Here is a 22,260-nt window from a genome sequence, read left to right as displayed (position 1 = left end):
AAGAGACTGGACTGCCCTCTGTCAGAAATGGTGTAGGACAGTGGTCCCCAACCTTTTTTGTGCCAGGGACCAGTTTCACGCAGAAACACTTTTTCAAGGACCGGGGGGAGGGGGGGGAGTCCGAGTTTGGTGGTTTGCTTTCAGACGTTTCATTATCTGACTAGGTAACATCTGATGTTGTTACCTAGTCGGGTAATAAAACATCTGCCAGCAAATCACCAAGTTCAGGGAGCGCCAATGCCTCCTCATTGCAACCCTGAGCGACAGATAGTCCCTGCAGGATGGCTGAGAACCCCCGCCTCTCGGCCCTGCCTTCCTCAGCCCCATCCCTCAGGTGTCTCCCTCCCTCCCTCCGCCTCATCCCTCAGGTGTCTGCCTCGTTCCTCTCTCAGTCGCTCTCTCGCTCCTCCACCAGCCCAGGAAGAAACTGCTTCAAAGAAGCCGGCAGGGTGGCTTTTCCTGTCAGCGCAGCTCCCCCGAAGCGCCCGTTCACCCCCACCCCGCCGCCCACGGTTCAATCCAGTGCTCCGTTCTGCCTGCCTGCCTGCCTTCGTTTGTTTCGGAGCAGCTTCGGCTGAGTAAAAGAGGCGAATAGTTATTATTCTCAGCCGAAGCTGCTCCGAAACAAACGAAGGCAGGCAGGCAGGCAGAACGGAGCACTGGATTGAACCTGGATTGATTGGCGGCGGGGTGGGGGTGAACGGGCGCTTCGTGGGAGCTGCGCCGACAGGAAAAGCCACCCTGCCGGCTTCTTTGAAGCAGTTTCTTCCTGGGCTGGTGGAGGAGCGAGAGAGCGACTGAGAGAGGAACGAGGCGGGAAGAAACCGGGCCACTGAGCCAGAGAGTAGGACAGGCTTTGGTTGCTTCCTCCCTCCCCTTCTTTCATTTGTGTCCTTGATCCCTGATCCCAGCAGCATTCACCAAAGGCGAAGAAAGCCGCCATTTTTATTTTATTTTTATTTTCTTTGCAGCCCAGTGCAAAGTGATCCACGGACTGGTACCGGTCCGCGGCCCGGTGGTTGGGGACCCCTGGTGTAGGGTCTCCTGCTTGGGCGGGTTGGCCAAGCAGGAGACCTACAAGGTCTCTTCCAATGCTGTTAATCTCCTAAAAGTACTGTGGATATTACTCTTGAGTTCAAGGCAGAAGGGAGTGTATCATCCCAGCTCTTGCTACCGACGAGATTGATTCACCCGAGAATAAACGTTGCCGCATCTGAGGCTGCTCTGCAGCTGTTTAAGGATTGGCACCCAGCACCCTCTGGCTATCTCAGGATTGCAACTCCCAGCATTCTTAGCCAGTTCCTTGGGAATTCCGAGAGTTGCAGTCCAAACGTAAATGGATGGCCTCAGGGAGGGAACTACCGGTTTAGCGATTTGCATTCTTCTGCCTCTCGTATATTTGAATTGTCCTTGGAGGGACTACCCAACAGTAACTAGGAATCAGAATGATTGATGAAGACGAGCAGCTTAGCCATTTCAGCTTTTATGTTGTGCTTTGAATCACACCTTGGAAATTAATAAGAGGCACCTTGGCAAATGAGGTGTCAAACGAGCATCACGCTTTCCAGGTAGCTCAGGGGTCTCCAAACTTGGCAACTTTAAGACTTCACCTCCCAGCTGGCTGGAGAATTCTGGGAGCTGAAGTCCACAAGTCTTAAAAGTTGCCAAATTTGGAGACTTCTGAGGTAGCTCTTCAAAGATGCAGCACTGAGATCCTTGCACTGGGTGCAGCATCCAGCTTGGCTTCTCTCCCACTTTCCAGGGGTGAGACTCCCCTCCCTCTTTCCAGATAAGGCACGATCCTTGCCGTCTTCAGCCTGTTTTCTTCCCCGTTGTCGCACCGTTTCCCCCCCCTTTTTTTTTTTTAGGTTCGAGGACAAAAGGGCATCTCAACCTTCTGAAAATCAATAGCCAAAGTAAGAGACCGGAAGCCAAAAGTGGCCAGGGCTCCTTGGTGAGTTGTTTAGAATAGCAGCGATGTCAGAGCACCATCTTCCTTGTCTATTGTTCTTCTTTCGCTCTGGATATTGATTGTGTACCTTCCCTTTCTGCTGCCGCCCACGCAGCATCTTGACAGTTAAAGAGAGGTCAGCTTATTCCACTCTATATTGCCGTCCTGATTCCCAAATGGGCCTCGGGCGATCAGGCCATCAAATATCGGCTGGCATTACATTGCCCTATCTCTGGAGCTCTCTTGTGCATTGTGACTCACACCTTTCATTTATTCCGGTTCCCCCCCCCCGCCCCAAGGGCGCAAAGAAAAAAATGAAGATTGCAGCCCTTCAAAGAGTGTGCGTTGTTTTCCTGTCTCTCGTTGTGTTGTTACAGATGCGGTGATTTCTCATCTTTTCAGAGACGCTGCTTTTTTTTTTTTTTGGCTTATTCAGATATTTAAGTTTATGGTTTCATTCAGTTTGAGAGTAAACATTTTCATCTTTAAGACAGCGTATGCGTTTGAAATGTTACAAATCCAAGTCAAAATTAGAAATAATTTGTTCATGTGCAGGAGTGGAATGTGGGTGGGAGTGCGGAATATGTTCCTCCTTTATCAGGAGTATCACGGGATGAGGCTACGTTGGAAATGCTAGGAAATTGTAGAGGGTCTGCCCCATCTTGTAGACTTAGAGGGGGGGGGAGGAGAGGAACTGAGCTAGCAAGCTGTGGTTCAGCCAGCTTCAAAACAAGCGCTAAGGAACCCAAAGAAGCCAAGCTGGTAATCAGTGTTTCACTGTTCAATAAAATTGGGATGTCACAGATGTTGATTCCAACTTTTGACCGATGATGGTTTTGTAGCCCAATGGTTGTCGCCACTTCTGAGGGATTCTGAAGGTTTAGGAGGTTCTTATTCCAGAGAATCTTGTTTGGGTGTCAGTAAGTCCTACATCTGGTTTTCCACCCATTGGACCCATTTCTGCTTTTGTGGATTTGTAAGATTTATTCAGAGACAGGAGTTAGAATTGCAGAGTCTGTGTGTATGAAAAAGGTTTGATCCTCTAAACTCCAGGCTAAAATCTGGATCCTCTGCAAAGGAGGATCTACAGCAGGGGTCCTCAAACTTGGCAACTTTAAGACTTGTGGACTTCAACTCCCAGAAATAACTTTCAATGGTATGCTGGCTGAGGAATTCTGGGAGTTGAAGTCCACAAGTCTTAAAGTTGCCAAGTTTGGAGACCTCTGATCTACAGGCTCAGTTTTCTTGACTTCCAACACCGTCTCTCTCTAATACCTCTCCATTTTTTTTCAAATTGTCCATCCAGTTCTCAAAAGTATTGACATAATCCCTTTCTTTGGATTTCTCCTTTGCTATTTTTGTGAATCTGCACATCTGCTATCACCTCTCTTGTGTGTTACACAATGTTATGGACAATCATTTCAAGGGTGAGTGACAGTTTAAATCAAAGTCACTATGTCATTTAAGGAAACAGAGCTACACTGAGATCCCCCCCAAATCAGTTTGGCACCTTGATGTGAAGCTGTTGACTAAGGGTGCATGAGGATAATATTTTCATAAAATATGATCTGAGCAGGGACAATATTAAATGCAAATAGCAGCAAATAATACCAACTTCATCCATCCACCCATCCATCCATCAGTCCAACCATCCAATGAGTGACTCGGGCAGAAAACAGAATTAAAACACAGTGAAAACAATAGCAAATAATTGAACCCCCAACTAAGGTGAGCTTAAACGAAAATGATTTTCCACCTTTCTTGCTATATTCATGGAACCTGCCATTCAAAAACCCCTTCCCCAAAAACTACACAGAATTCAGTAAGGTGCTATTAATGTTAGTAATTCAAAATCTTGAGAATTTAAAGGCCAACCCTTCCTTAAGACTCCAGTAAGGCTTGGAAATGCTGCTTCCCAGATTTTTTCCCACCTGGACTGAGTTGCTAGTTATGAGATACAGACTTGCCTTCCATCTTTGGCCAGATTGCCCTTCCACTCCCTTCCATGCCTTTCCCAGGCGCCCCAAAATCTCTTACTGGTGTGGCTGTTGGCCTGTCCCTTAATGGGCCAAGGCGGCAAATTCAGGTGTAAACATCCTCATGAATTCCATCTACTCAAAACCTCTGTGGAAAATACCCTCATCACAGATCATATCAATGAGCTGTAACAATGAGCCAGATGATGGGTTTTTATAAGAATTGGATTTGATCACAGTTACTGAGAACTGGTTTAGTTCGTCATGGAGTGCCTGGCGCGTGTGCCTGGTTTCCAATACTATAGTTCTCCTACTGTCATTTCCTTGGTTTTAATGGAATGTCGAACATTTACTCTTGGAAATGTCACTCTTGAATGGCGAAGCCTTCAGGTCCAAGCAGAATGAAGTGGATATTGCAAGCTTTAAAATGCCACTCACAGTTCTTAGCAGAATGTATCTGCACCACTCTACTAAAGTGTTTTTCCCCCTCCCCATTTCTGTGGGTGGTGTAAATTCTCTGGTTCTCAGGGTTTGCCTAAGAGGCAGTGAAGTGGAATTTCATTTCTAGGATGACACTAGGGAACATCACTTAAAAATGGGTGCAAGATGAGTTTTTGTCCTGCCAGTTTTATGAGATCTTGTGAGATCCAAATCTTGCTAATGTCCACAATGGAGGAATGGTGGTGGTGAAGAGGATGAGACTTGCAGAGATGGCTAAATTAACTTCTTCGCTTAGAGAGAAAACAATATCTACATTTATGGCTGGCTGGAAACCACTTAATAGGCGTTTTTTGCATAAAATGGGGGAAATGCACCTAAGATTTGTGGTTTTGATGATTTAAAAAAACTGAATTGTAGAAAAGAATGAGCTCTTTTTGTAACCAGAGAGGAAGCGATAACTTTGTAATTATACTTGCACTTGCTGCAAAGGAAATTGGAAGCTGCTTCATTCTGTTTCTCTTTTTTTTCTCCCCCCCCCCTTTTTCTTTTAATTAGTTTGTCTTAGTTCTTTTCTTCTTTATAAGTTTTAATAAAAATTATATGGAAAAAGAAAGCAAATCTTCCAAAATAAGACTTAAATAACTTTTCAAAAATAGAGAAAGAAAACATCATTATGTCAACCATCCCACTCAGTCATCTAGCAAAGAAAGACCTCTAGCCATTTGTTTTTGCCAAGAGTATACCTTACTGGAGCTTAAGTGGTTACAGAAGTAGTGAAGGTGGTTCTGGCATTTTCACGCTCAAATGATGCAATTAATTTCCCCTTTTCCCCAGCTTTCCAGTTGGTTGACCTTGGCGGATTGGAGCCTCTCACGTCTCAGGCTGTCATAGCGTGGCTTTCATTCCCCCCCTACTTCCTTCCTATATTCCAATCCAATTTTCCCTCCCCCCCCCCCATTGCTAATGTCAGGCTGTTAGCCTGCAAAGCTTGGACAGCAGAGTAGCAACCATGACACACTCTTATGCTAGCAAAGAGGGTCACATGTAGTGTCATGCCCGCATCAGAGCCTGAATCTTGGAGGAGGACAAGCCAGAGCTGGAGCACACAGAGATCGAGGGGCCAGTTTCGTTGGCTTTGGAGAAATGTGAGGAGGAGCAAGACTAAGCAGCCCAGGGCCCCTCAGGATTGGGATGGCTTGTTATCAGGGAGGAACGGGGACAGGATGACCGAGAGAGAGCAAGCAGTGGAAATGAAGAGTGGCAGAGCTCCGGCGATGAGCAAAGACCTCCCCCTCTTGATCCCCGAGCACAGAGAGTGGAGAGAAGGCGGGAACAGTGCAGGACAACCTGACGACTCAGGAGGAGAATGCCCCACCCCTCTTCACAAGGCACACTTGGGGACTGAGATTTAAGGGGACGCTGTGGGGAGGGGTGTTTGTCAGGGACAAACACTGAATTTGTAGAGTTTTGTGTGACATTGCAGACATTAGGAGTTTGCAGGACTGCTTGCTTCTTCCTTCCTTTATGGGCTCATTGCTTCTTCCTTGCTCCGTGGACTCATTGTTTGTTCCTTGCTTCATGGATTCATTTTCCTGTTACTTTGCTGGACTGGGTGGAGCCAGAGGCTACCGTGTATGTGCTTTGCTCTGGGACTTGCCAAGAACATGGGAGCATTTGGGGGAAATTTGGAGCATTAAAGGGGAGTTTGGACTCTCAGCTGGCTGTGTGGCCTTCGCACCTTGTCCCAGGTCATCACACTCCCCACATTACTAATGTCAGGCTGTTAGCCTGTGAAGCTTGGATAGCAGAGTAGCAGCCAAGCAAAGAGGGACACACATGGTTGGACTCCATATTGTCCCAACAGCTCTGCGTGGAGAGGCAGGCTCAGAACCACTAAAGTCAACCATGGAGATGTATGGCTGAGGGAGATTCTTCTGCTCTCTGCCCAACCTTCACTTGACCACAGAGGGAAAAGCCTGTGGGAGATTTACTTGAGGATGCTGACCTTTTTTGTTGAGTCTGCGTTAGGGAAGAGCAAGAAAGTTTGCAGACAGCCGAGTGTGCTGAAGAGTCACCTTTCTGTTCTTCAACCATCCCAGAGTTTGGAATCAGGGAAGGCAAAGCTGCGACAGCAGGTGCAGAGATCACCCCTGCAGCACATCAGGCTTTCCTGTTCAGTTTTAAGGATAGTTTTAATTAGATGATAATGAAATGGGAACACTGGCATGATGCAAATAAAAGCAGCCTCCTCCAGCATAATCATTGTGGTGACAAATACCACCTCTGGATCCAGAAGGGGTCTACGACAACTCACCATGGTCAGCATGCCATGGTCAACTCCACCACAGTCAATTCACCATGGCCAACTTGCCACAGGACAATTCACTGTGGGACAATTCTTCAATGCAATGCAATTCAATTCAATTCAATTCAATAGACTAGACTAGACTAGACTAGACTAGACTAGAATAGAATAGAATAGAATAGAATAGAGAAAGAATAGAATTCGAATTGAAGATGGAGTAGAGTAGAATGGAACGGAACGGAACATAGGAGAGAATAGAGTAGAGTAGAATAGAATTAGAATTAGAATTAGAATTAGAATTAGAATAGAATAGAATAGAATAGAATAGAATAGAATAGAATAGAATAGAATAGAATAGAATAGAATTCTTTATTGGCCAAGTGGGATTAGACACACTAGGAATTTGTCTTTGGTACATAAGCTCTCAGTGTACATAAAAGCTATAAGTAATAAATCATGATCATAGTCATCATAAAAATACATTCATCATAAATCATAAGGTACAACACGTAATCATTTAAAAAATAACAAAATATTTTAATTTTTGACATTCACTTTTCATTTTATCCCTCCTTCGGCATCCTTTCTTTAATGATTCTATTCCACTATTTCTTCTATATTATTGTAACTCTTGTCCTGCAGTGAGTTGGCTTGGCGAGTTGTCCCATTTTGCCTAGAAGCCATCCTTGAAAAATGAGAAGTGAGTTAGATTACAGCCCAAGACTCGGCTGGAAGATGTGTCCCCTTCCTGGAATAATGGAAAAGGTGGACTTGGTTGGTAGGGGCCCAGTTGGGAAGCACCATCCTTCCCTCTTAAACCCAAGTGGGCAGTCTTGAGTTTCTTCCTCATCCATTTCTGTCTTCCTGGGGTAAGCTGATGTTTTTGTAACAGCTGCTGCATACTTCATGAGAGCCACGTGCATGTTCCTCTACACACAAGGTGTGTGTGTGTTTGTGCCTACAAGATGATGGACGTGGCTCTGTGTTTGAAGGCCCAGCTGAAGAGGCAGGAATTCAGTTGTTATAATAATGGCTTCATCTTGCAGGCCTGACCCCTCTACCCCCAAGCTAAAGTTTCCCTTATCTGCACCATCGTGTCTCTTGAATTCTGTATCAAAGGAAGGCAAACAACGAAATACCTTTTGCAATTCCTGAACCATTTTCCTGCTAATTTCAGTCGGATTTGCATGGACAGCTTGTGAAAAATGTCTAGAGGAGTGCTTGGTTGTATAATTTAGCTTGAAGAACTTTGCCTGGTTGCACTGCTTTTGTTGATAGCGTAGTTTAAATGTATGTGTGCATTATGAGCTTAAAATTCTGCATGTACTAATAAGCATAACTAATGAAATTTCCAGTAATTAATTATTTCTTAGGGGCAAAACTCTCCCCTTCGGTGTTTCCTAATGAAACATGAGAAACATGAAAATTAATCTGTCTTATTAAAAATGTTTAAATTAAAAAGCCATTTGCTTTCACTCTATTTATTATGATATTTTCTGAATAGTAAAACAACCCCACAGCTTATGGGAACATCTGTTCCAAGCTCCTGGAATAAGGTTTGTTTTATGGTTTTCCCCTTCAACTTTCTGAACTAGGGCAAACCTTGATTATGCTACAACCTTAAGTTTTATTTTTCTCCCTGTTCAAAATTACTTCAAGACTCCCTTGTAGTCATGTGCCACCTCCCCCTCCAATCCCCCCCTCCCACCCCCTTAACCCAATGACATGTAGATTGGTCCCTCTGGGAGCAATTATTCTTTTCAGGATTATTCTAATACGTTTTTAGCTCCAGGTAGTATAAAGGTCAGGAGCAGGTTTCCACCCTAGTCTCTTTAAAAGAGCATTTCTATAGCTGCTGGCACAATTAATGTTTTTCTGAGTCAGACACAAATAGAGTGGGGCCTGCTTTGACCAGCCAGAAGCGCTCCAGGTCTATGAGAAAATCCATTTTAGGTAGCAGGAACCCTGCTGTCCAACTTGCCTTCTGGGCTTGAATGGGGAAAGTTGTGTCTGTGTGGAGTGTCAACTCATAAAATATTTCTCTGGTCTTTTTAGAGTTGCCAGCAGAAAGGGAGGGGGGGAGTAGTGTAGCTGCTTGCAAAACAGAAACTGCATTCCGTAAATGTTTTCAAAGATAGTAACTAGGTGACCGAAGTTTCTGCAGTGCAAAATTCTAACTGGAGAGCATGATGGATGACTCTTGGCTGGAAGTGTCCCGTTGGAAAATATGAATTACGATACACCCAGGGGGTGGGGGGAAACCAGGGTCAAGGGTGACAATGACTGATGTGTCTCTGAATCAGCTACACCCAGGCAGCACCGGCATGTCTACTCCTAATAAATCTTCTTTAAACTTTGAAAATCCAGCTAGAGACTCATGATTTAAATGGGGGTAACTACCGGAGCCCTGACAAGGAGCTTGCTGGACAACGCTTCTGCTGACCTGTGGCTTGTAGCAGGGGTCTCCAACCTTGGCAACTTTAAAACTTGTGGACTTCAACCAATGGTGGGATTCAAAATTTTTTATTACTGGTTCTATGGGCGTGGCTTGGTGAGCTTGGCATGGGAAGGATACTGCAAAATCCCCCTTCCCTCCTCACCCCACTAACCTGCTTTCCAGCTCCGTTCTCCTGTGCAGGGCATCAAAAGAAGACCCAACCGATCAGCTGGGACTCAATGGGAGGCGGAGAATAGATGGGGTTGGCGGGGCCAGTCAGAGGAGGGATTGGCCGGTTCTCTGAACTACTCAAAATATCTGCTACCGGTTCTCCAGAACTGCTCAGAACCGGCTGAATACCACCTCTGACTTCAACTCCCAGAAGCTAGCTGTGGAATTCTGGGAGTTGAAGTCCACAAGTCTTTAAAGTTACCAAGGTTGGAGACCCCTGGCTTGGAGAGTTGTGCATCTGGGGAATCACCATCAGTTTATTTTGGCTAACAAGCCCAAAAGCTTTTTTAAACATTACTGCAACCAGCATCATCCATAGGGTGTGGTGAAAAAGTCAAGATGGCAGCCACATTAGTGCAATCGAAGGTCATAAGGGCACCCCTTGGAAGATGTCTTTTTGTGTGCAGCAACGAGGGAGATCCATTCCAACTCCTTCATTCATTCTGGTAATTCAGCAAGATGGTAAATATCAAAGCACTGTTGACTGTGTTGCCTTCTACAAATTTCCAGTGTTTTAGCCTCATGTACCTTTGATTACAAATCTTTTCTTCTATCGAACCTTTTTCCTTCACAATTTGAATAACAGAATAACCGAGTTGGAAGGCACCTTGGAGGTCTTCTAGTCCAACCCCCTGCCCAAGCAGGAGACCCTATACCAATTCAGACAAGTGGTTGTCCAGTCTCTTAAAACCTCCAGGGTTGGAGCATTCACAACTTCTGGAGGCAAGATGTCCCACTGATTAATTGTCCTCGCTGTTAAGAAGTTTCTCCTTAATTCCAGGTTGCTTCTCTCTTTGATTCGTTTCCATCCATGGTTTCTTGTCCTGCCTTCTGGTGCTTTGGAGAATAGGTTGACCCCCTCTTCTTTGTGGCGACCCCTGAGATATTGGAACATTGCTTCATGTCTCCCCTGGTCCTTCTCTTCATCAGACTAGACATACCCAGTTCCTGCAACTGTTCTTCACATGTTTTAGTATTTATATGACCTACCGGTCTTTACAAAAGAGTAAAACATAAACACAATGGAAATTTTGAAATAAAATAAAAAAGCACAGCTGTTCATAAAATTGCAAGTACCACTTTTGGATTTGCAAAATAGTGCATGCTGCTTGCAAGAAAAACTGAAGGGAAAGGATTGGAGGGAAGCAGGCAACTGTGGAGCCCTGGGGTGAAGGTGAATTAAATGCAAAATGATATTTATTAAAGCTACCAAAAACACACATATCAGCGGCTAGTGATGAAAGGGTGAGAGGGGAGTTGTTTTGTGCCCAGCGTGGCTTCAGATTGAAACATCACAGGGGGTTCATTTCCTTCAGTGGCTGCATTTTCCTTGAGATGACAGTAATTGGTAATGCATTTCCTTTCTTCCTCTCAAAGTAAATAAAGATTGGTTAAACCCTTTGAGGGTTCTTTGGCAACCCCAGGGGGAAAGTGCATCCAGCCATTCCTCCCCCTTCTGTATTTGGAGGCTCCTGTGTTGTTTTTCCAACGCTTTCTTCTTCTCCTTCTCCCTGTCAGCAGAGAATGGAGAAAGTGATTGCTTTGCATTGACCTTTTTGCCTGCGGGAACATCAAGAAATCTCTTTTGCATTTGACAGGCTCTTGGGAGAAACTATTCTGTCACGGTTGGCTTTGTCTAATTCAATGAATGCTATGGAATGAACTCTTTTCCATGGTTGGTGCTTTTAATTTTTTTTTTTGAAAAATATTTCAGGTCTTCTCCCCCAGAAGTGCTGGACCTGGAATTGGGATAGCTTCTTTCCTAGAAAGCTTCATTTAGGGCAGGCGGGTCAAACTCGATCTCATTGGGGTTGTTGGCTGGGGGAAAGGGGCGTGGCTGGGGCGGTTGCGGCTGACTGATCATGGTCCGGGGTGTGTGGCCAGCTTGACATTGTTTGTGTGGGCGGTGCTTGTGGGGGCCGGGCCGGGTTGAGGAGGGAACCAGGGGTCTCCAGTGGGTGGGGCGGTGGGTGGTAGTGTCAAGCCCAAAATTGACACGTGTAGCCATTTTGGTTAGGTTTAGTATATAGTATTTATTCTTTTTCTTACTTTCCTTTGGGCGGTCATGGGGGAAGGGTTTCGGGCTTGCCACATTCCTAAGGGAGGAAGAGTGGAGATAAAGAGAGTTGTTTTGGCTAGATGATTCTTCTTCCCGTGGGAAATGAGCTGTCTGTGCTTAGGGCCCCTTGAGATGCAGATTCATGACATCAAGCAATGTTGAATTACTTCTGTTGGAGAATGTGATTTTTGTTTTTTGTTTTCTAACTTCTAATATTGTGGAGTAATTCCAGGGTGTGTCAGATCCGGAATTACCATGGACTTTGCCAATTTGATGCTTTCCTAAATAAAAGAAATTGTCTTGGAAGATGGACTTTGCTCTATTCTTTTTAAATGGATTTCATCCCTTGGAAACCTGACAGGTAGGCTCATCCCACAGGATGGTGTGGGCTGGGCTGAAGCAACGCACACCGGTCCCTTACAGTTTCCAGCATGGCCATGCGGGCCGAATGCAACCACATCACAGGCTGGATCCGGTCCATTGAATTGAAAATACCTGATATTGCACCAATATTGCACTATACAGTAGCATTCAATGGAGTTAGTGGTCTGGGATAGAAGCTGTTTTTCAGCCAATTTGTCCTTGTTTTTATTGTCCTGTACCGTCTGCCAGGTGGTAATAGTTCAAAAAAAGGGGTTCCCATGATGAGATAGATCTTTGAGAATGTTTTGAACTTTCTTAAAGCAGCGGGAGCTCTAAAGCTCTCCCAAAGAGGGGAGAGGGCAACCCATGATCCTCTGGGCAATGACATTAACCCTCTGGAGCGCTGTCCTACCTGCCCCTGTGCAATTGGCAAACCATACAGAGGTGCAGTAAGTTCAGATTCTCTCTGTGGTGCAGCGGTAGAAGGTCACCACCAACTTAACAACTGCAGTGATTCACTTAACAACTGTGGCACAATAGGTCGTAAAATGGGACAACATTCACGTAACAAATTGTTTCACTTAGCAACAAAAATTTGGGGCTCGATTGTGGTCGTAAGTCAAGGACTACTGTACTTTTCCTTTCCACTTAGAGAGAGATGTCATGTGAACTAAATACGTGCATATATTCCACCAATGTCATCTTACAGGTTTTAATTGCAGTCTTCAATACGTTGTTCATATCATATACACTGTTCAGTCTCCAGAGCAATCTTGAAAGCACATCCTGAACTAGAAATCAATGCTAACTTTGTGTTCATCATTTCCTTGCGGTCTTAAATTAAATTTTTATTGTCCCAATCTGTGTATTACCAATCAAGCAATCAGGGCATCTCCCAGGCAGCTTAGCAAGTGGACTCAACTCTCTTCAATTATTCCTAATCATATTTTACAACGATTGACATTTAAATCAAATTCCTCAGCGATGAAATCCCCCTGCAATTAAATTAGCAGAGTACTTCTCCCCAGCCTCCTGCCGCTCCCCGTCTCTTCAGAGCTTTTAGGGTCCTCCATTGCTGAGCTGCATGTAGACTTAATTCTTGCAACTCAGATTATGAAGAGACCTGATCCTCAAGTCCCCTTCTTAGTTATTTTTTTAAACTCTGCATGGTGAAAGGGAAGAGCAAAAGGGCCATTCTGTGGCTGACGTTTGTCAGTGGACAGTGTAATTCTAGTCTGGCACCTCTGAAAGGGTGTCAATTTTGAGACAGGCTGCCCAGGATTTGGTGATCAGCGTGAGAAATAGATAATGTGAATAAATCCATAAGGAAAATTGATGTTTGTTCCCATCGAACTGATTTCCTCACTTGCAGAGCTCAATTTCCTCTTGAGAACTTTGGTGAATGTTCATTTAGGGAACAGTATCTTCTTCACTTCACTCAGGCTTTTCTCAGATTGGTTATTGTCTTCCCAATAGAAAACTGTTGACCAGCAGCTGAGGGTGAAAAAGGAATCAACTTAACATCCCTGAAAATTCTTATACCAGAGCAGAGGCAAATAATTGCGGGGATATCGAGCCACCGATGACAAACCTCTGCCTTGCCAGGTGTTCCATCATCTATCACTTTCTACCCTCCTGGCAGCCTTTTCACAACGTGGCTTGTCAGAGGATTAAAACTGAGCTGCCCCAAAAGGACTTTGGCTTTGCCATTCCCCTGTGATTGGTTTATAAGCCCAGTATTCCCCTTTGCAGTAAGTCAGCCCACTTACTTTGCAGTAAGTCAGCCACCCATATCTCCAGAAATGCCTTCCCAATCCTTAGCAGAATCTTCTTGATCTCCAGGGGATCAAAGGCTGGTTTAGGAGCAGAGCAGAGCAGAGAAATAGAAGGAACATATTTTCCCTCATCATATTCACTCAGGCTGGACAACGTGCTTGCTTGGAAATCTGGTCTGCTCCTGCAAAACAGGTAGATTTTCCTAGGCTGTTTATTTATTTAATGTGGGTTAGATGTTTTTTTCCCCCCCTGAGGTTCAAGGCAGCATAGATTAGGATGGGAGAGAATGACCTGTCCCAATCATCAGCTTTCATAGACAATGGTGAATTCAACCCTAGGTCTTCCTGTCCAGTTTCAGGACAAGCACTGAAATGAGATCTTCATAAGCTGCTTTTGCACTGCACAGGGTTTAGGAGTATTGACTGGCAGAGTCATGAACATTTCCAGCCAAGATTAGAATTAGAATCCTTTATTGGACACACAAGGAATTTCTCTCCGGTGCATAAGCTCTCAGTGTACATACAACAATAGTAAAAGATCATTGTCATAGTCATTGTAAAAATACATTCATCATAAAAAAATTAGATACAACACTTAGTGATAGTCATGGATACTAAATAAGAGAGAGAAAATTTGACTGCAGTGAGTCAAAGTCAGTAGCGGGATAGTGTGTTCAGCAGGGGTGGGATTCTACCAGTTCGCACCTATTCACTAGAACCGGTTGTTAACATTCTAAGCAGTTCGGAGAACCGGTTGTTAGAAGAAATTACTGGCCTAATCCTGTAAGGAAGGCAGGAAGGAAACATTCTGGTGTTGCTTACAGAAACTGCCTCTCTGTTACCCCTTATTACATTCTTGGCAGGACTAGACTTCCTATCTCTGGAACTTCTCTGGAGTTTTTTTCCCCTCCTTTGCTGGTACTTTGCTTGTGTGGAGTGACCATTCAAAGTGACAATGGCACTGAAAAAGGTGACTTATGACCACTTTTCACACGACTGTTGCAGCATCCCCACAGTCATGAGAGGCCAGGCGAGGAGATGCGTGCCTCGATGTGAGTGATATTGAGTTGGCCACGCCCAGCCAATAACATAACCACCAAGCCATGTCCACCCAGTCACATGACCACCAAGCCACGCCCACCACCTAAGCCATGCCCACAGAACCGGTTGTTAAAAAATTTGAATCCCACCCCTGGTGTTCAGGTCCCAGTCTGAGGTTCAAGGTGTTAATGGGAAGGTTAGGATTAGGTTCAGGTTGGCCCAGAGGAAGAGTTTCTAGAGCCAAAGCTTTCCAGGGTTGAGTCCACTAAATCCAGATTGTATCAGATGTCAACACAGAGGCGCCTGTTGGTGCTACCCCAGTATAGGGACACAACGGGGGTGGGGGTGGTGGAGAGAATTAAGGCAAGCACTGAACATAGAGGGATGCTGAGCGTCTCAGTTCTGCCCTATGGATTACGCAACATCTCTAGGGACCGGCTGGTCTCTTGGGATTGGGACCCTCTTCTGAAGGCGATCACATGACCCTGGGACACTACGACCGTCATAAATATGAGTCAGTTGCCAAGCGTCTGACTTTTGATCTCATGGCCAATGGGGATGCTGCAAAGGTTGTAACTGAAAAATAGTCATAAGTCACATTTTTCAGTGCCTTTGTAACTTTGAACTAAACAAACTGTTGCATGTCAAGGACTGCAGTATATAGCAATAGCCTTTAGACTTCACAGTGCTTCACAGCCCCCTTGAAGTAGTTTACAGAGTCAGCATGTTGCCTCCAACAATCCGGGTCCTCATTTTACCCACCCCAGAAGGATGGCTGAGTCCACCTTGAGCCAGTGAGAATCGAACTCATGGCAGTGGGCAGAGTTAGCCTGCAATGCTGCATTCTAACCACTGTGCATCATGGATGGATGGAGGGAAGGAGGGAAGGGCACTAGCAATAGACTTATATCCTGCTTCACAGAGCTTTCCAGCCCTCTCTAAGCGGTTTACAGAGTCGGCCTCTTGCCCTCAAAAATATGGGTCCTCATTTTACCCACCTTGGAAGGACAGAAGGCTGAGTCAACCTTGAGCCTGGTGAGATTTGAACTGCCAAATTGCTGGGGAGATGCTGGTATGCAGCTGATTCCTGCTCTGGAGAGCCCACCGATGCCTCCCCAGCAAAAGAGCAGGTACAGCCTTGCTCTCTGCACTCATTGGACAATGGGTATGTCGCACAAACTGGGGGGGGGGGTGTCTCTTTGTCAAGCCTTTTACTGTTGAATGTGGTGGATGTGAAATATCTTAATTAGTAAACACCCTCAGCAGTATGAGAAAGAGCAGCTGGGCTCAAAGCCTGTGGATTTGAATCTTTTTGCTCCAGCATCCTTAATTGTGACTGCAGCTATTTTAGGCAGCGAGTTCCAGTTCTCTTCGCCTGATAAATCTAGCCGTCACCCCTTAAAAAAAAGGCCGATGCTGGTATTGCAAAGCCTCCTTCCTCGAATGGCTTGTACTGCCCCATCACTAAGCAGGAGGGGATTGGAATATGTTTCAAAGAGGGATTCAGGTGCAGCTTCTCTATTGCTTTTTATAATGCTGGTTATGGTTTTATGTATCTCCCCCCCCCCCCCAATCCAATCTTAGAAGTGACTTTCAATAGCTCTCCTCTTCTTTTATTGCTGTTTCAGAAAAGTTGAACACGGAAATGCATCAGGCTGCTGGGGCACAAAAGAAAGTTGAATGAAATGAGTCTGTATTAGGTAGCTATCCTGTACCTGGAATCCTTGCTGACGGCTTTTGGGGATCAAAAAGAGAATGGAATAGCATCCCTGTTGAGAACCAGAGAAATGTTTTAAGTCAATAACAGGAAGGGACTTCTGTTTGGTTTGCAAACAGTGCAGTTATCTGTAAGCTTTTGAACAGAAAGGAGGGGGATGGCTGGGGCAACCCAATTAGTTATCTTTCACAGTCAAACTTCTGGATGTAATGCCTGGGCTTTGAAGGAAAATATACATCCTGCTGACATGCACTCAAGAGATTTTGGCTGCAGCCCCCTGAATTTAGCAATAATGAGAACTGACAGGGAGGGGAACAGTGGTAGAGAAGTTGCAGGTAAGTTTTGTGATTGTTGAATGTTTTGCTTATTGCTCAGTGAATTTGCCCAAGTCTCCATTCACACTGTGCTTGATATATGTTAGTTTGCATGAAACACTTATCCAAAGCCATTTAGATGTGACGCATGTGAAATGCACAAGATCTTTTGTTTGGAAGCACCAGTACTTTGGACAGGAAGGCTGTGCACAGAGTGGTGAGGACGGCAGAAAAGATTATTGGGAGTTCCCTTCCTTCTATCCAGGACATGGCATATAAGCGCTGCTTGAGCAGGGTCCAAAGGATGCTACACATCCTCGTCATGACCTGCTTTCCTTGGTTACCTTCTGGGAGGAGGGGGCTTCGTGGTATCCGAAGCAGAACCACTAGATTCAGTCACAGTTTTGTTCCATATAGTATCAACCTTCTGAACTCTCAGGTTTCTTCTTTCTGCTATGTATTCGGAAATGGTCAGTGATTTGTGTGTGTGTGTGTGTGTGTGTGTGTGTGTGTGTGTATGTATGTATGTATGTATGTATGTATGTATTTAGCATGTGTATATGTGTGGTATGTATAGGCAGGGGTGGGCTTCAAATTTTTTAGCAAGGGGCTCTCTGCTCTAATGACTGGCTGGGTAGGCGTGGCTAGGTGGTCACGTGACTGGGTGGGTGTGGCCAACTCAATGTCGCTTCTTTGCCCTAATTACCTAAGAAAGATACCGTATTTGCCGGCGTATAAGATGACTTTTTTGCCCTGAAAAACATGCCTCCAAGTGGAGGGGTCGTCTTATACGCCGGGTCGTCTTATACGCCGGCAAATGGTAATTGGGAAGCACTGCGGCTGCCCGCGGCACCGCCCGGAATGACGGTGGTGCGGCCGTAAGCCTGGGATAGCCGGTCGCCTTCCCCCCACCCTCCCGACCCTTGCGGGTTGCGGTGTCCTGCTGCCGCTGAGGCCGCTGGTTCGCGACGGTCCCCACTTACCCCCTCCCCCGTCCCCGTCCCCCGGCGTATTTAGTTGGAAAATTTGGGGCCTCTGCTCGGCAGCGGCTGCCTCCAGCAACTCCTCTGCATTTCCCTCAGGTGCGTCCGCGTGTTCCCCACGCTGGTAGGCAGGTTGTGCGTGTGTGTGTTCCTAATCAAACCGGCACCCCAGTTCCCCCACCCCTTGTCCGTTTGCCGGTGGCTTCGTCTGGCTCAGGGACCGGATCAGGATCGCGGCAAGATTATGTAATGCCGGCTGGTTCCGGCTGATGGGGCTGGGCTGCCTGCCGCCTCGTCGCATGCGCGCACAGGGGGCAGAGCGGTGAGTGCCCGCCGAGGGTCCCGAAGCACGCGGCAGCCCGTGAGCGGGACCACCCACTAGTGCTCCTGACCTGAGGAGAAGGCCTCGCAATCAACCCTCGCTGTTTCCCTCAGCTGGGAACCTCTTTCAGAGGTGCCATCAGAGGTGCCACCAATGTAGGAATCCTCAGGGAAGAAGCCCAGAGCCCCCTCTGGCAGAATGAGCGCATCTATTGCAGCGGGGCTGCGTTATGAAACCATTAAAGTCACTTTCGCCGGCAATGTGTTTTGGGTCAGCTCTGCTCTGTTGGAAAGTCGGCGTTGTTTTCACTCTACCAGTTTCAGCCTTTCACCTTAATTATGAAAGTCCCTTCGGTCCCCTCCAATCAATGGAAGGTTGTTAAGAGTTAGGTGCCTGTGTAGCAGCTTCCCTTAAAGGATGAGGAAGTCGGTTTGGTGCCTTGACTTCTCAGAGAAGCGGTGGGGATAAACAAAATAAAAGAAGAGGAAAAGTTCTTGAAACAGGAATCTCCCTGGAGAAATTTATTCTCAGAAACCCTGGATTTCTTGGGGAGTTTTAAAGGCAATTGCTTGAACCCAGTGATGTAGGCATCCTTTCCTGCTTGTTTCCAGTGCTTGAGGATGGTACTTTGCTAGGAATTGCTTCCATCCATTTACTACCACATCTGAGCAAAAGAAATGGCTTCTTTCCATCCTTGGTTTTACAACGCTGTCAGTGCTTTTGATGCCCAAGTAAAGGAAAAGTCCTTTACTCTGAGGAACATGCAGTTAGTTGATTATACTTTTCCCTCTATGGGGAGAGACCCAAGGAAGAAAGAGAGCAGCAAAGTTTATATGGGTTGCAAAATAGCCCGTCTCACCTCTTCTTTATGTCCTTTCTCACCCATATTTTCTTCCCATTGGTGGTATGCTTTCCCTGGGTTTATCCAGTTCTGAAATTAGGACTATTTACCTTTCTCTGATGGGGACTAAAATATGGATGATGCTTCAAAAAATAAGACAAGATATTATTGGGCAACTCAGAAATAATAAACCACTCTACCAGGAAACTCTTTTCCCAAGCCTTGCATGTTAAAAAAAAAAAAGAGCTGGAGCCCAATGAGGGGGATGCCTTCTCTGGTTTGTTGCAGCTGAGGCCGGGCGGTGCGAGCGGAGGCCGCTGAGCGCCTCATTTCCTTGGGAGCTGGGAGAAGGAGGCCCGCCTACATCGGCCTGAAGGCTGGCTGCTCCTTTCAGCTTCACGGGATTCGTTTCCACGGTGCACAAAAGTGCCTCAAAAAAAAAAAAAGTGCAAAAGTGGAAGGTGTGCGGAAGAGGGGGTAGTCTTATACGGCGAGTATATAACAAACTCTATATTTTGAGTGGAAATGTTGGGGGGTCGTCTTATACGCCCAGTCGTCTTATACGCCGGCAAAAAGTTGTTTATTATTTCGTGCATTTAATACTTAAATAAAAGACTGGGTGAAGCCAGGCTTAATAGCAGCAACTGTGAGAGGGATCTTGGAGTCTTAGTGGAGTTTCTGGTGAGTGACGTGATTCTTATTATTTGGGAATTAATCCCCTTGGAGGCTAGTGGCTATGTTATCTGATTTTCTCAATGGCTCTCCCTCAGCAAGCACTGAGTGGATTGTTTATCTAGCTTGCAACACTTTTACAAGGTGTGAAATGCTCTTGGCTGAATGCCCAGAAGTTCAATTAAGCCTATTAAGAGCTTTCCCTTGCTGCTTGCCTTTTTTTGTTTTGAGGTAAGCCATAGGTTGCTTGGCTGCTCAATGAGTTTCATGGCTGGTGAGTTTTGAATCCGGGGCCTGCCTTCCTCCTCCTAGAGCGCAGCCCATTCTGCTGCGTGACTTTAAAATGACCCCAGTCCCCATTCAGTGAGTGAGCAGAGGAAAAAGACCGAGGAAGCAGCTCACTGAGCAGCACTGGGACTGGTTTTGTTGAGCCATGCAAATGGCGACCTCTCTCCTTAGAATTCTTAGAATGAAGGAGCTTGAAGGGACCTTAGAGATCTTCTAGTCCAACCCCCTGCTCAAGCAGGAAAACTTATATTATTTCAGATAAGTGACTGTCTAGACCAGGGGTGTCAAACTCGCATAATCATGGTGTCATGTGATGTATCGGGACTTTTTCCCCCTTCACAAAACCGGGCAGAGGGCCAGCCAGCACGTGATGCATCCGGCCCATGGGCCAGGAGATTGGCAGCCCTGGTTTAGATTCTTCTTCAAAACCTCCAGTGATCTACTGGTTAATTGTCCTCCCTGTTAGGAAGTTTCTCCTTAATTCCAGGTTGCTTTTCTCCTTGATTAGTTTCCAACCGTTGTTTCTTGTCCTGCCCTCTGGGGCTTTGGAGAATAATTTGATTACCTCTTCTTTGGGGGCAGCCCCTCAAATACTGGAAGACTGCTATCCTGTCACCCCTAGCCCTTCTTTTCTTTAGCCAGACCCAAATCCTGCAGCCGTTCTTCATATGTTTTGGTCTCCAGGCTCTTCTCTGAACATTTTCCAAAGTCAGCCATTCAAATGATGACCTCTCTCCGTCGGAAGAGAACTTGTTCGGGTGGAAAGATATTGGTTGGGGGCTTTTGAGGAACTTTCCTTGGAATGATTACTCTTTCACAAATCCCTGGCAAATATACTTGGTTTCTGAAGATAAAGGAATAAAAGGTAGCTTTAATAAAATGAACGTGTGAGCTTGTGCATGTGTAGATGTGATGCAGTCCTAGCTTCCTGAATTAGCTTTAGCCTGGGTGAAATGCTTCTAATGCCATAAGCATTATTTTTGGCATGTTTTGAGCAGCTGTGCATTATAATAACGAATTTGCTTTGAATAAGACTGGTTTTGTTCTTAGTAACACAGGGAGCTGGTTGGGTTATTTGTACTTTCACTGAATTCCATGAATGCTGAAGTGAGGATTAGCATCCTGTATCACTATTTCAGCAAAAGCCCACTCCTGCGGGAGTTTCTGCTGCCTGTGGTTGCTTGTGGCTGAGGTTTTCCCATTTCCTGCTCCGACTCGCTTTTTATTTTTCTGCATGTCAGCAGTGTGCAAACAAAATGTAATTTCCCAACACCGCCTGTTATTTCACTCTTGCAATAAAGTAGTTGATACACAAAACATGAAGTCTGGAAGTGTCCAGTGTATTGATATTGATTTTGTGCAGAACTAAACACATCTCTAAAGCATAAATAGTGGGGTAGGGTTTTTATGTGGAGGATTTTTAAATATTGCAACCTTCCCAGACTCACCAATGTGTACATTGGATGGCATATAAATTTGTTTAATAAATAAATCCATAACATAAAACATTCAGACAGTTTGAAGGATATTTACATGGGAGAAACAAGTGACTACTAGTTTTCCTGCATGCGTGTATGCACGTGTGTGTCTGTACATTTGTGTGTTTTCTATCTGGAAAGTGAGGATCAGCCAAACTTGTTCTTCCTGTCTGTCCCAGTGCTGAGTGTCCTTTGCACAATTTTTCAGGCTGAAATGTATTAGTAATAATGTGTGGTGAATAGATTTTCAAGTAATTTAAATCAGTGTTACTAATTTTCACTTGTAATATCTCCTAGTTCCACTTTGTTTTCTTAAATGTTTGAAAATTATATGTGTGGCATATTTATATTATCATCATCATCTTTTGATGACCCCCATAATTCCTTGTGGGGTAGAGTCTGGGCAACTGAATGGAGCTAGCAGAGTGTTTTAATGACCGGATGCTTTCCCTGTTGCCAATGCAGAGTTTTGTTCAGCAGATCTCAGGGTGCACTGGAGAGAGAAATATCTGCCTCTGTCTAGGATTGAACTCACAGCCTCCTGATTGTGAAGGGAGAGCTCCAGCTCTAGGCCACCGGACCACTCCATGTGTGGCATATTTATATGGAACCATCTTTTTAAAGACTCTTAGTTTATCCAGGTATTGTTTTGGGATTAACCCACAATAAAGACCTTCAGATTCTTGGCTCCAAACCAGGCTGTTTTGACAAAGAGGCACTGATGAATACCCTTTCCATGTACCATGTAGTTGAGAGTCATTTTTGATTGTGGCAGGATATAAATACAATCAATCAATAAAGTGTAATGAAAGAGAAAGCTTTGTGTACCGCCAACATACTGGCATGGCTTACATCTCTGAACAACTTGCTTTCTTGTGGGTGTTAGTTTACATTCCTGCAATTGCCCAAGTTAATCTGTAAAGTTTTTTTGGCAAGGTTTTTCAGATGTGGATTTCCATTGCCTCCTTCCTAGGGCTGAGAGAGAACGACTGGCACAAGATCACCTGGCTGCCTTTGTGCCTCAGGTGGGATTAGAACTCCCAGTCTCCCAGTTTCCAGCCTGGTG

General features: G+C 45.4%; 1 protein-coding gene and 1 long non-coding RNA gene across 2 annotated transcripts in view; both read left to right on the top strand.

The window, feature by feature from the left end:
* Positions 1 to 22,260, top strand: part of PEPD (peptidase D) — a 182,630-nt gene that overhangs the window by 78,901 nt on the left and 81,469 nt on the right. The window lies entirely within an intron of this gene.
* Positions 1,873 to 11,159, top strand: LOC148129855 (uncharacterized). Its single transcript, XR_015750658.1, has 3 exons — positions 1,873 to 1,954; positions 5,203 to 8,229; positions 10,123 to 11,159. It is a non-coding gene; the product is annotated as an uncharacterized LOC148129855 (long non-coding RNA).

This window comes from Notechis scutatus, chromosome 9 (assembly GCF_049901735.1).
Source record: "Notechis scutatus isolate UNSWTSFEM ecotype Mainland chromosome 9, rNotScu1.2, whole genome shotgun sequence".
Lineage (NCBI taxonomy): Eukaryota > Metazoa > Chordata > Lepidosauria > Squamata > Elapidae > Notechis > Notechis scutatus.
The sequence above is the reverse complement of the archived record's forward strand: the minus strand, read 5'-3'. Positions and strand labels throughout refer to the sequence as shown.